Source organism: Lactuca sativa, chromosome 9 (assembly GCF_002870075.4).
Source record: "Lactuca sativa cultivar Salinas chromosome 9, Lsat_Salinas_v11, whole genome shotgun sequence".
Lineage (NCBI taxonomy): Eukaryota > Viridiplantae > Streptophyta > Magnoliopsida > Asterales > Asteraceae > Lactuca > Lactuca sativa.
The window spans coordinates 7265245-7280399 of NC_056631.2; positions in this window are offsets into that span (position 1 = coordinate 7265245).

Here is a 15155-nt window from a genome sequence, read left to right on the forward strand (position 1 = left end):
TCTCTCTCTCTCTCTCTCTCTCTCTCTATATATATATATATATATATATATATATATATATATATATATATATATATATATATATATATCAAGAAATGTGGAAGCAACAAAGACCATGAGTGAAACGAAGTAGATCGAGAAATGAAAGAAACATATTTCAACTTTTATTTTGTATGTTTACCACCATATCAAATAACAAAGATCAAGATATGAAGGAAATAGAACAACCAGTTGAGAGGAAGACAAACCTTCATCGAGAAGGGGTGGGGGTCAATAGATTGTTGTCGGGGTGGGGATATGGGAAGGTGGGGACAAGAGTCCTAGGGATTTTTCTATTATTATACATTCTCTTAAAGTGTGTTCCATGGGTTTGAGAGAGACTAAAATTTCAGAGAAATTGTCTCCTTGTATTTAGTCAAAGTTATACCTTGTCCACATTCTGTGTTTGTCACATGCTACTTCAATAATACTTGTTCGGTTCTATCCAGTTCAATACCATCCACCAAACGCTACCTTAAGGAATTATGTTGTTGTCTTTCAGGATTTCTATAGTTGTCAGACATTTGTAAGGTCATGGAGGAGCATCTATATCTATTTACAACCCATTTGGTAAGTAAGATTTGACTGAATGGTTTCTCGAGACGAAAAGGGAGGCATGGAAGACATAATGAATTTTAGCGAAATTGAGCAATTGTAGTTTGTAAGCCACCAAACCAATTTTGGTTGTGATAGGAAAATGGTTGTAATAACGAGCAACAACCAATTTTGTCTATGATGAGGAAAAGGTCGTAATAATGAGCAACATGATTTTGTTTATGCGGTGTACTACCAATTGTTGTCGATGAGGTCTAAGCTTGAGGAAAACCCAATCACCAACAACAAATAATTCATCCCTTCGGTGTTTATTAGTGGATTTTTATCATTCGATCTTAGGCATGAGAAAGGTGATATTTTAATTGAGGCCAATGCCTTATCACAGTACATGAGGTCTCAAGCGTCGGTTTCACATTGAATTTCCCTAGGTGTTAAACACATAATAGTGGGTGGGGATAACCATACACAATATCAAAAGGGGTTGTGTTGGTGGACACATGAAAAGTCGTAATGCCAATTGTGGGTCTGAAAAGTAATTTTCTCAATATCGATTCTCAGATACATACTTGATAGAATTTAGATTTAAGGTCATTTTTGGAAAACAATTGGCTGTTGTAGAGCTCATTTAGCATCTCCTCCACAACTAGTATCAAGTATTTGTCATGAATATTGGCCTGGTTGAATGCCCGATAATTAATACATAAATGCCAATAGGAGTCTTTTTTCTTACTAAGATCACACGGGTCGAGTAAGCACTATGAATTGGGAGGATAATACATTGCTTAAATATTTTCTCAAAATGCTTGATGTACTTCATCCTTATGCAAGTGAGGATAGTTGTATGTATAAACACATACAGAATCCTAGCCCACGATTAAATCAATGGAGTGTTCCATGCAACGTGTAGTGGGGGTAAGCATTTTGGGATGATAGAATATAGCAACAAACTAAAAAGATTATTCAATTGAATCATGTTAGCTAGGAATGATCGATGGTGCCATAAGGAGGAGGAAAGATAGAGAAACCAGATTAATCTTTAATGCAGGTGTGGAGGGGAAGAAGGAAGGGTTTGGAATGGTGTGATGCCATGCAGTTTAGTGAGAGAAGTTTTGCTCCAAATTAAATATCCCTAGTTTTCCAACTGCATAAGATGTCCCCAATAGTTCTAAGCAAGGCGGTACCTAAAATCATATCCAAGTTACCCTTATCGTATACCAAATAATCAACAATACATGCGAAGGAATTGAGTTGGACAAGAATGTGTCGGCACTATTCTAACATCCATGTTGTTCGCTCATCACTCAATTTGATGCTAATTGCTGGGAATGAATGGATGGTTAACCTATGTATAAGAGCCAGCTTTTAAGAAATGAAGTTGTGGGAAGCACCATAGTCAACTAAAATAAGTCAGGAGTCTATTGATCTCCTTAACAAGTTTAATTATAGAAAGTGGGGATGGAAGTATAGATAGGGCCGAATGAGTCAAGTGAAAGACACTCCCCTTCATCCATGGGTGCTACTATAGTATGTCATTAAATCCTATTTTATTCCTTTTATCATATGTGTCCACATTATCCGTATGAGGTAATATCCTCAGAAAGTACCAAATTCTTCAAGTCAAACATCACACTATCTTCTCACTTCATTCATGGGCATCCTTTCTTCTTCTTACCATATATGGTAATCATATCCACCCTCCTACCGCGACCGTTAGTTGTCTCTTACATACATGTCTAGACCATCACAATCCTCCTTCCCTTAATTTCTCATTGATTGACACCACTCCTAGCAAAGTTCTGATTGTTATCTTCGTCACCAGGTCCAGTAAGAATCTTCCACAAATCCATAACAACATTCTCATTTACATGATCTCTATCCTCCTCTCAATTCTTTATTGGTTGACCAACATTGAAATCTTATACAACATAGCTTGTCTTATAGCTACATTGTAAAACTTTCCGTTAAGTTTTAGTGAGACATTTTGGTCACACAAAACTCATGTGGATGCTCTCCACTCTAACCATTCCGCCTTTATACGTTGGGTGACATTATCATCAACAACTCATAACCTTATGGATCATAGACCCTGGGTATTTGAAGCATTCTTTTGGTTGAAGGATTTCATCACTGATACACACTTTTATGTCTTCGCTATTTTTCTCTCTGCTAAAAATACACCATCAATAACAAGTCTTAATTGTGTTTGTACTTAGCCCCTTTTCTTCCAATAATCCATCAACGAACTCATACTAATGCTAGGACTTGTCACAAGCAAATTTGAAAAAGAAAGAAGTCTGCCAAAATTATTGGTACTTGTTTGATCAATCACATTGTTTAATAGTTCATTGGAAATTTTATTTAGGGATTTCATCGGTTACTAATCCAGTCTTGTTATAGTAAGCCTCCTTGGCCACTACATTAGTGGCTCAACTTCATCATAGAAGCTATTTGTAACGACTAAAAAAAATCACAACAAATTCAAACTTTTAAAAACAACCCATAGTTATAAAATGTTTACAAAAACATTGTTTCCAAATTGTTTATCCATATCATAGTATCCCAAAATCATAAATCCATAAACAGAGGATGTGCGGTTACGCCTTCGCCTTCACACGATAATCAAAAGTACCTGAAACAACAACTAAAAACCGTAAGCCAAATCTTAGCGAGTTCCCCCAAAGTACAACCACATAGCACACATAACATAAACGAACAAACATGATGGGTCCAATCAGTCATTGGACTGGAATACCCCCGAGTCTACAACCATCGGTCTGGATTACCCTGGCCCAAAGCACCACCACTTTTTGGTCCCTAAATGGAGGAGCGGTAGCCTGGAAAAGTTCCAAACAGGAGACAATGGTTGATTCTACTTGTGAATCAGAGTACAAAGCGGCGAGAGAAGCATCAAAGGAGGTTATTTGGTTGAAAACCTTTATCGGAGACCTTGGAGTTGTTCCAGCCATCAAGGAACCAATGGAGAATTTCTGTGAAAATGAAGGGGGGTTTGCCTTAACAAAGGAACCAAGAGATCATGGAAGATCAATACATATCGACAGAAAATACCATTTCATCATACATAGAGTATAAGAAGTTCACCTTGTCATAAAGAGGGTATCATCGGAAGAAAATTCTATAGATACCTCATAAAGGGTCTGAGTAGGGTCAAGCACGTTCAGTAGACTAGGAGCATTGGTCTGAAAGATGATATTAGTTTTAGTAGTTAGATAGTTATTTTGAAACTTGTAACAGAATAATTGTAATTGGCTTGTGGTGATTAAATAATGAAAATTTATTTATAAGTTGAATTACTACCTTCTATCTATTGTTTATTTTGTGTTTCATTTTGCATGTTTTACTACCCAAATAATTGGATTAATCAAACATTCACATTCGATCATACTTTTGGAAGTAAGTAGTGAATCAAGACTGCCATGAATTGAATTGTAGATTGTCTAAAGAGTTTTAGACATGACAATTGTGTTGTTGCAATTTGAAATGGAGATTTAAGTATTGGATTAACCCACATTCAGAGATTACTTCATGGATATTTATCACGAGTAATTTTGAGACGATAGTATCTTATAATCTTTAAACGGAGATATATGAGTTGTAGTTTACAAATTGGTTGTGCATTAATGATACGTAATCAGTAATTTAATGTTATAAAACGTATTGTTGTGCATGATTTGATGAGTAAATGGTGCAAGCATATAAGTCAATGTTTATCTGTTCCTTTTTCCTTAATGGGAAAAACGATATATTTGGGCCCCTCGGTGATTTGGTGTTGACTAATAGTGTTAGGCTTGACCAACACTTGATTGATGTGTTCGATTAGAAGTTCTATGTCATTATAAATCAGAAATCGGGAAACAACGAATTGGAAAATGAGATTGATTCTATTCCATGTCTCATATCCGAATGATATCTTGAAGAACGAAGGATTATATGATCACTTGTCTTAGGACACGTATCTGACTGGGTCAGAGTTCGACAACAGCTTTTGAAAGCTACAATTTGCTGATCAGTTTAGAAGTTATACTGGCAATTATGGTTACAAACTTATCCAAGTGGGTGACTGTTGAATTAGGTGTCTAAACCCATAAATATAACCGGTATAAACTTGAATTGATGGTAGCAAAAGTCCTTTTGGGCTGCCTTCAAACCTAACAACTGGACATGATGATTTTTGGAGAGAGATGTTGATTTATTATTTGATTAATAAATTAAAATAAATAATTTATTAATATATTGTGAGAATAATATATTAATTAGAAATAATAATATTTAATTAATATTTAATAAGGAATTAATTGGATTTAATTTTAGAGTTAAAAGAATTGGTTAAAAGTGTAGGGTCTAAAGTGTAATTGTTTAATAGTTGAACAAAAGGCTCCAGAACCTTCGCATGGAAGGCATGGACGCTTTTAGATGGATATTATAGGGTTTCTAGGATATCCAATATGGATAAATATGGTGCTGGTTAATTACCGAATTTGAAATATTATTATTATATTCAGATTAAGGTTATCTAGGGCATCCTTATTGCACTATAAAAGGACCTCCACCCTTAAGGATTTAGACCACTTATATTTTTGAAGATATAGCCGAAATTCTAAGCTCCCCTCTCATCTTTCCATATTCATCATCTTGCTAGTGTTGGGTATGAACCATTAGAGACACGACATTTGTGGTGTTTGCTTCCAGAGCTTCAACAACACGAGAATTATTGTTATTTGCTTCAATAACAATCAATGTATGTATTTATCAACCCCAATTTGATATTTTCGAAAATATACTAGGGTTCTTAGGGTTTCCTTTTGATGTTCATAATTATAGGTTCAATAGAGAAAACATATATCTTTATTAGGCTTGCATGCACACTTAAGAGTTTAAGTGTTTTTTGTTTTGCATAAAATTCATCAACTAACCCACCCATCACTTCTCACTACATCTCTCTATCTCTCTCTTTTTCGAAAACCGACACCGAAATCCACCACCACCAATGTAATAAACCACCCGCCATCGTTGTCCTTCATTTTCTCCGACTCAAGATTGTCGCAAGAAACCACTCACCACCGTCATCCTTCATCTTCTCCGACTCGTGAATGTCGTAGAAACCACCTGCCATCGTCGTCTTTCATCTCCTCGAATAGGTTAATTATTGTCTTACGCATTATGAATCATAAATAGCATTTTAATTATGATAAATAATCTTAACTAAAGATGTAGTAGTCTTGATAACAATCTCGTGGATATAAGGAACGCTTAAATTTGAGTTCGTATGAAAAGGTTATGCTTCTTCCAAATCTCGCAAACAACCCGACACAACTATGTGTGTCAGAAAAAGTGATGTAACACCTGTTTATTCTGGAACTCGCATTTTTGTGTAGCTTTAAATTTAGTGGAATCAAATATGGAGTTAATATGGAGTTTTTGGGGAAAACTCCATGCCACGACGTGGTACATGGAAACCCACAACATGACTAGGTTATTCTGGAACAAACATTTTGGTGGACTCCACGATGTGGCAAAGAATGGCCACCGCATGGCATCTGTTGTAGCCCAAAACCCAGGATTTGTTGGGTTCTCTCATATATAAACACATTAACTCCCATTCTAGGTGTCACAACTAGGAATTCTGATGCTTTGTAAAACCCTTAACAAAGATAACATTGTAGCTAAAACTTAAAAACATGTATGGTGCTTATTCAATGACAACAAAATTCCATCAAATACTCTATACAAACATTCAAATAGTCAACAAAAGGTTGGAAACCCTAAAAATCCCGGTTCAAGTCCATTTTGGACTAGGATTTTCTTATTGGGCCTAATGGACCAATAAGCTTCCAATTTGACTATTTTGGGCTTAGAACTCTTATATGGGATCTAATTGGACCCACTCTCATGAGACTTAACCTTTTTGGGCCTTATAAGCCTAAAATGGACTAGTTTATCTTTAATAGGCCTTATTGGGCCATAACAAATCAAATTAGCCCTAATGGGCCATAAATTCATTCTTTTATACCAAAATGGGTCGTGATTTCCCAAAAGGCCTAATGGGACGAAAAATAATTATTGGGCCTCATAAATTTGAACCAAGGAAAGGATTTGGACCAATCTACTTCATCCTTTCTCCTAGCCCAAGTTCTCGGCCCAACAAAAAAAAGAGATTTAGAGAGTTGACTTGTGTGGTGCCACCTCATTTTTATTTGGTGGATAACTAGGCTCATTACACTCCAAACATCCAAGCCCTCTCATGTTCCCATGCAAAATCATCTCTCTTCTTCTTCCCTCTTACTCTCGGCCGAAAGTAGGCACACACATAATTCATCTCCAATTCTTTCCGAATTCTCTCAAGAACACTTTCCTTTCCTCCATCAAATTTTCGAGATCTAGGGCATTTCAAGGTGGTTCTTACATAAGAAATCATCATCCTTGGTAAGTTGTACTTAGATCCATGGTTTAGTTTCTTAATTCTTTTATAAATCTCCTTCTGACTCATGAAAGTTCATGATCATGCTTCTTAGAACCTATCTAAGCCAAAGTCTTCTCAAGAAGCTTTCTGGGGCCGAAAACAACATCAAACTCTTCCATTTCTTTCTTCAAACCGAAACAACAAGCAAAGGTGAGTTCATACCCCTCTATTTTCGGTTTTCACAAGTTTTATGGGGGAGAATACAAGTAAAATGTGTAGATCTATGTGTATGTGTATGTTATGTGTGATTTCATGTGTTTATGTGGTAAATATGTGCCAAAAAGGAAATAAATTTCGAGATCTATAGCTCAAGGAGGAAAATATACATGATCTAAGATATATTACATTAAACAAGTCAAGAAAAATTACCCTCCAAGATTATAATAAACACATTACAACATAAAACTCATTTTTGGGCTATATTTGTCAAATAAACAAAAGTTGGGTTAAAGGTTGTCATTCACGGTTTTCCTAAGGACCAAAAGGGTCAAAACTGTTAAAATAGATGTTTTTATGAATATTATACTCTTCAAAGGACTAGAAATGTAAATTGTAGCCTAATGGGCCAAATTTTTGGGCTTTTCGGCCCATAGGCCAAAATTTGCGAAAAAAATGTGTTTTAAGAGATTGAAATGGTAAATTTCTCAAAACAGTGGGTAAAAGGGTAAATAAATCTATTTCGTGGGTTAAAATGACCCTTTTTTCCAAAAAGGATCAAAAATGCAAACTTTTTGAATTTTAGGTCAAAATTGTAAAAGTTGCGAAAAGTTTGGAATTTAAATGAAAATCTTTTACTAAAGGGGATGAAACTGCCAAAAAGTACATTTTGGGTTAAAAGCATTATTTAAATAAGTCTATGGGCCAAAATGTCAAGAAAAATAGTTTAAGGGCCTAAAATGTCGTTTTTTTATAAAAAAAGACTAAGATTGTCATTTTTATTTAAGAACGGCTGAATAGGTCAACCCAATACTTTTGAGTCAATTATTTTATTCTTAAGATATTTGGTTCATGAATACCGAATTATAACTTATGAAAATAGAACGAAAAATATACATATATTTTCAAATATCGTTATAAACAATCGACAAACTTCGTGCCTTTGTGTAACGCTCGTAGATTAGAGTTAGTCAATTTAGAGACGATAAGCGTCAAAAACGACTTTTTGATAGAATATTATTTAGAATGAATAATCTTAACTAAGTTGTAGTATATATCATAAGGTTTCCGTGCATATAAAGAACGCCGAAATTAGAGTTATAACGAAGAAATTATGACCTGTCGAAGTTTCGTGACAGAACCGGCACGACACAGCGCGACGTAAATAGTGACATTACGTTACAGCGATATTTAGCCCTGGTGATCTAAACGAAAGTCGTAGAGTTTGTTAAACCGAGAGCGTGCATCAAAAGAATGCTCAAATCTGACTTCATATGAGGAAGTTATGATTTTTCTAAGTTTCAGCTTAGCAATGTGCAGCCCGAAACTCGAATTCGAGATCGAGTGATTTTTGGTCGAAACAATCTAAACTAGAATCGAAGATCTCGTCAATAGTAGTCCAATGGTAAAAAGACAGACGAAAACGGACATCAGATGAAGAAGTTATGAATTTATAATGGAGTTTTCCTGTCATGGCCTACTAAAAATATTTAATAAAAAATAAAGTCAAAATTAGCCAACGGAGTCTGAATGAAAATTGTAGAGCTTAGTCTCACCTACGCGTGGATATAAAGAACGTCAAAAACGGAGCTCGTATGCGAAAGTTACGCAAGTTTGAAGTCTGCTCAATCGAGTACGCCCAACGTAATTTTGGAGTACGCCCAGCGTACCCGGAACCGCCTCAGCTACGCATGCAATGACGTCACTCGAGTACATACGCATTCAATGACGTCGCGTACGCCCAACGTAAGGCTTAGTATGCCTAGCGTACTGAGTACGCCCAGCGTATCGAGTACGCCCAGCGTACCTAGATTTACGCCCAGCGTAATCCCAGATTCAACACCCTATAAATAGAATGCAAGGGCAGCCGATTTCTTTGCTCAATTTCTATTCTCTCTCTCTCCCGTTTTGCCTCTATTTTCGTGCAAGAAATCTCCTTGAGCCCCGATATTGATCCCGAGCCCCGAAGCAAGTCCCGAAGCCCCGAAGATCCCGAGAAGTGCAATTCCCAAGCCGAAGCTCTACCCGCGAGAAGCCAATTTTTTGTGAAGATCTTCCAGATCTACCGAAGAATACTACTTCTACAAGCCGTAGTGTTGTCCGATCATCTTCTGATCAAGTGAGTGTGTGGTTACTTTCTTCTAACGCATAATTACGAAGTATTTTATACGAAATACGTGTTATGTGTATATTTTGTTGTTATATGTGTGAATGTATATTCACTTTCTTCTATCTCATAGATATGATTCATTCTCTATGAAATACGTGTTATATGTATGTGTCTCGTCTGTTGTTTGGAATATGTATTTAATGAGAATGTTATACAGGTTTTAAACTATGTATAAAAATATGTATTTTTATCTACTAATATGTTTGGTAGAACATGGGTAGATGAAATAGTTGGTGTGTGAGGAAATATTAGTTTGAGGATAAGACGAAAGATGATATAGATCATGAGATGAGGGTGACAGATGAAAAATGAGTGAAACCTTTACCCAAACGATGGCCCCCATCATTCAACACAGTAGGGATGACAACCACGGACTATTCTAGACAGTCTTGTGGAACACTAGCAAGCTCGCAACTTGTAGGTGTTGTGGACTTGATGTTCACCGGTGTACTCTAAAAACTCATTGATATGTATTGCTAGAGGATGTCTCAGAACCAATACTGTCAATAAACGAGATAAACCCCAACGACTATGGAGTTAGTGCCTGTTAAGTGAACCTTAGTGACTATGAAGTTAGCGCCTGATAACTATGGATTTAGTACCTGATAGATAAACTTTGACAGCAATGAACTTCGTGCCAATTCCTTAGGTAAATCCTTAGGAATGAATGAATGAAGGATAGTTGATTCTTAGGGTAAAACCTTAAGAGTCAAGAAGATAATGGGGATGGGTAATCGGGTTGATTGTTTGACGATTAAATATAATAATTATATTATTGTGGGTTGAAAACCCTATATGTTCACCAAGATCCCAAGCTTGATCCTCTCAGTTTTCTTTGCATTACAGGTAATGGCATAAGAGTATAAGTTGGTGGACTTGACGAGAGATTTTGGATTATAGATCAGTAGTTATAAATAACTGTTGTAAGGTCTATTTTATATTGTTTATGCTTTTCGTCTGTATCGGAACATGACATCCCGAGATTTTGTTATATAGTGAAAGTAGTTTTCTTTAAGAAATGCTTTGATAAATTCTTATCATATTTTAGTTTTGGGGACAAATTCCACAACAATTTTCTTTAAACGATTACTCTGATTTTAAAAACAAAACATAAACAAATCGGTCTTTTCTGGCCGTGAAATTGGGGATGTCACACTTTGCGATTTAACAATTGAACAATCAGACCTTACGACAATTATGCTATACCTAAAACAAGTAAATATTTAAGTTGTTAGGCTTGAAAGATTCTAATCATGTCTATTGGGCCTTCGTGACCCATTAACATGACTTTTGGTCCTAACAATAATAATACATGTTTATTGGGCCTCCTACGACCCAATTACATGCTTAAGGGACCCTCAATGGCTTTTACGTGCTATTGGGCCTCAGTGGCCCATTAGCATTGCTAGTAAGGTTCAAATAAATCATATGCGAAATGGGCCAACGCGTCCTTCGTATACCCAACAACTTAAAATAACATACGTAATTAGTAGGATATCGTAATCCTCCTCTCTTTGTTTGTTAGGCTTACCTTCAATTCAAGCAAACAAATACAGGTCGTTAATCAATGGTAATCAAATTCGTTTGGATTAAGTGAGTGATAACGGGCGACACCTTTAAGTGTCGGTTGTAGTCTGTAGTTATAATCAAAGTCTCTTGGAGGGAGAGCGAGAGTTTGTGTATAGATCTATACGGGGGTGACTCCCCCACACCTCAGCTGTTCGCTACAGTTAGACTCGGCCAGTCTAGGGTGACAAAATCTTAAGATCAATTCCGGCGTTCACTAGAATGCTAAGACAGACGAACTAGTAATTGTCATGCATGGTTATAACGACTCACATAATAAATCCAGTGTTATCTGAGTAATCAAGGGAATTCATAATCATCTGTTGTGACGGTATAATAATTCGAAACAATCATATTATATTATCGGAAAACGTCGGGTTTTTCGAGGAAGTCAACACCATTCACTTGTATTTTTCAATAACTACAATGCAAAACTTCTCGTTTATACACGCTTTGAAATCATTCATGCACAAACCTATGGATCTTCACACTTTAGTATAAAAAATTGTATTTTCAGAAAATATCGGATTTTCTGGGTTTTATAAATTGCACAAAACATTTTCATAACAACCCTGCTTATGAACTCACCAACATTCCATATGTTGGCGTTTTCAAAAATAACTTGTATTCTCAGGTAACAGATAAGCTGAAGAATAATACCAAGTGTGTTAGGATGTTATATTTTGAAAACTATCAAACAATTTATGTTATGGATATGTAATATTTAGACAATGTACTTGATGTGAACAAGGTCAGTTGTAATGTATTAATGCTCGGTGATGTTTATGTTATGTTTCATGTATATTCATTGTGATGATATTCAATTTAAGTCACGCGAGCCCTCGGACGTTTGCGCCGTCTGGTTCGGGGGTGTGGCACTAGGTCATCTTCCTCAGCCTCCATCACTCTCAATCCCCAAAACCGTAACCCTAATCCCTCTTAGTGATTCCCGGCTCATTTTGGTACTTTTGGTGGCTTGAAGAAGAAGAAGAAAGTGTTCTAGTGTGTTGATCTAGCAAGCAAGCCTCATTATCATTCTCTTGTGCAGCATCTAGACCTTTCTAAGTGTTCAAGATCCTAGCTTTTTGGTGATATGCTTCTAGATTTAGATTTATTGTCCTTTTTCTTCATGATTGGGAATGTTTGAAGGAATGGATTCCATAAAGTGGGCAACTTTATGGATCCATAAGGCCTCTTTGAGGTCATATGTTATAGATTTGGAGTATCTTGGAGACTTTGGTCCCATGCAAAAGTTTAAGTTCATTTCTCCCATGTTTTGACCTAAAAATGGAGGAGACATGCATTAGACATGTATGCCCATAAATATGCGATTTTTATGATCCATTAGGCGTAGGAAACCCTTATAGAAAAATTTGGGGAAATGGATTTTATGATTAAGTGCTTAATGGTTGAGTCATACCTTAAGTTTCCATTAGGACCTAGGTTTTGAGATCTTGGTGTACGGGGATGTCCTAAGGGAGAAAGTTGAAAACTTTATCCATCAAGACCTTAAGAAGAAGTAGATATGAGCTTTGGAGCTCTTGGTGTGGTTGGAAGCATCTTAATGCATTGATATGTCGTAGATCCAGTTCCCACGACGTGACACTTTGGCGCCACAACTAAAGCGAGCCCAACTGTTTTTTCATCTTACTGCTACGATGTGACCAATGGGAGGCCACGACGTGACGAATCGCTGAAATGTTTTTGGCTATTTGACTTTGGACCGTTAACGTTGACTTATTGACATGTGCTAACTTTTGGTCAAGATTGTTGGATTTAGTGTATAGACTAAGGTTGGACCTAATATGATTTGATAAATGTGTTGTAGCACCGGTTGTGTGGCTTTGAGCGTTACTTTAGCTGACTTCGTGAGTCAGGTGAGTCTTCTCACTATATTGTGTAGGATATTAGTTGTCTTTGTGACTCTTGAATTGTGTGCTAGGTGGGGCCCGCTTGTATGCTAGGTTTGACCCATTATGTATGCTGGGCGGGGCCAATTATATATATTGGGTTGGGCCCATTTGTATGTTAGACGGGGACCGATATATGGGCGGGCCCGATATTATGTATGATATGTGGTATTTTGGGGAACTCACTAAGCTTTGTGCTTACGATTTTGTGGTTTAAACATTTTTCTGGTACTTCCAATTCCAAAGGGAATGACCCGAATTGTTTGCACAACATCTCCTAATGGCTTTTTCCGCAGTGATTACTTTTGATATACTGTGGTGTCTAAAAGTACATTTTAATTCGTTTGGTTTGGAATAATTGATTGTATGACTCGATGGTTTAATATTAATTTTTTTTATTGATATTTTTGGGACGTTATAAGTGAATTACAAATCGGTTGCTTATTAGCCTAAGTAATATAAATGAAAGTCTTAATAATCGTAAAAGAGAAAGCGTGCATATAAAGAACGCCTAAATCTGACTTTGTATGAGGAAGTTATGATTTTTCAAAGTTTCAATGTGACACAGTACATCAATATGCAACACATAATTTGAAATTTAGATCGGTTGATTGTTAGCCAAAACAATGTAAATGAGAGTTGAAGATCTCGTAAGTATGAATCCATTTATATAGAGACAATCGAGAATGGAGTTCGTATGAAGAAGTTATGATTTTCGCATAGACTTTAACAATGTAATCTCTATAAAAATATGAATTTAAAATAGATTGAGAATTAGCTGTTTAGGTCTAAAAGAAAGTTGTAAGTTGTAGTGCTTGGAATTACTTACACACATATATAAAGAACATCGTAAACGAAGCTCGTATGCAAATGCTGTGGCCTTTCGAAGATTGCGAAAATATACCTATTAGGCGATGACGTGGCACCACCAGGAGGCACTACATGGCATTGTCGGGTAGCCACCTCCTCCAATAGACCAGGTGACGTAGCTCCATGAGCTTTCAACACGTAGTGAATGATGACTCCTAAAATGAAACACTATGTGGACCATTGGAATGTTGACACGTGACACCAACCAAATTGGACGCATCAACCAAAGGCACAACATGCACCTTAATAAATAGGATGCGAATTTCAGCGATTTTGCTCACACCTTCAAGTACCTTTCTCTCTAAAACCTTCCCCTTGAGTCCGATTTACCTAACGTTTTTGAGTGCTTCAGTGGGACTCTGTGGCACTGACTATTCTAGACAGTCTTGTGGAACACTAGCAGGCTCGCCACTTGTAGGTGTTAATGATCATGATTTTTAGGGAGAATGAAAGAATGTTCATTTCGATACTCTATCCCCACATGGTTGCCTTATTGACATATATTGCTACGAAATCCTCGAAGAAGTATTGTTTTACTCGTTGCTTACAATGATCCTCTAGGATAGGTCCCTTGAGATCATCATTTTAGGATCAGGGAGTGAGAGTTATGGAAATGGGTAACCAGGTTTATTGCTTGTTTTGAGATAAATATATATTTTAAAGCAATATAATTATATTTTTGTGGGTTGAAATCCCTATGTGCTCTCCAGACTCCCAAGTTTGACCTACTCAGTTTATTTGTATCGCATCTAGCGATACAAATGTTCAAAGATAGTAATGTTGAATCCGCTGAGAGTTGTAAGAGGTTTTAGGCCATTAGTAAAATAAATTGTTGCAAGACATGTAATGACTAAGTTTATGCTTATGTTTCCTGTATCGGTCATGACATCCCAATGTTTTAAATATTAATGAAAACATTTCTGCAGAAATGCTTTGATATTAATAGTATTATACATTAAAATAATGTTTTTGGGACAAATTCCGTAAAAATGTATAATTTTAAAGGATACTCTTAATTAAATAAGCATAAATAATTTTTTTCCGAGCCGTGAAATTGGGTATGTCACACGGTGTGTTCTGAAACCCTTGCTCCAGAGATCTTCACAGTGGCGGCGACCTCTAGATCTGAAAAATCTACTGGCGACGATGCCAATGTTTCTAAGGTTTTGGGGTTACGAGGGTGTGTCTAAGACATATCTGAAAAATCGGAGAAGCGTGGTGGCGAAGATCTGGAGCTGTTTATGGGTCTAAGACAGATATGGAAAATCGATTTGGTTTTCTCTTTCGTTTTCTAGATATTTTTAGATTTTTTGTTTACAGATCTTGAATTTTCTTGTTTGGGACTGTTCTTGTGTATGTTTGGAAAAACAAAATGATTTTAGGGTTTGTAGAAATATGTTTGTAACACCGA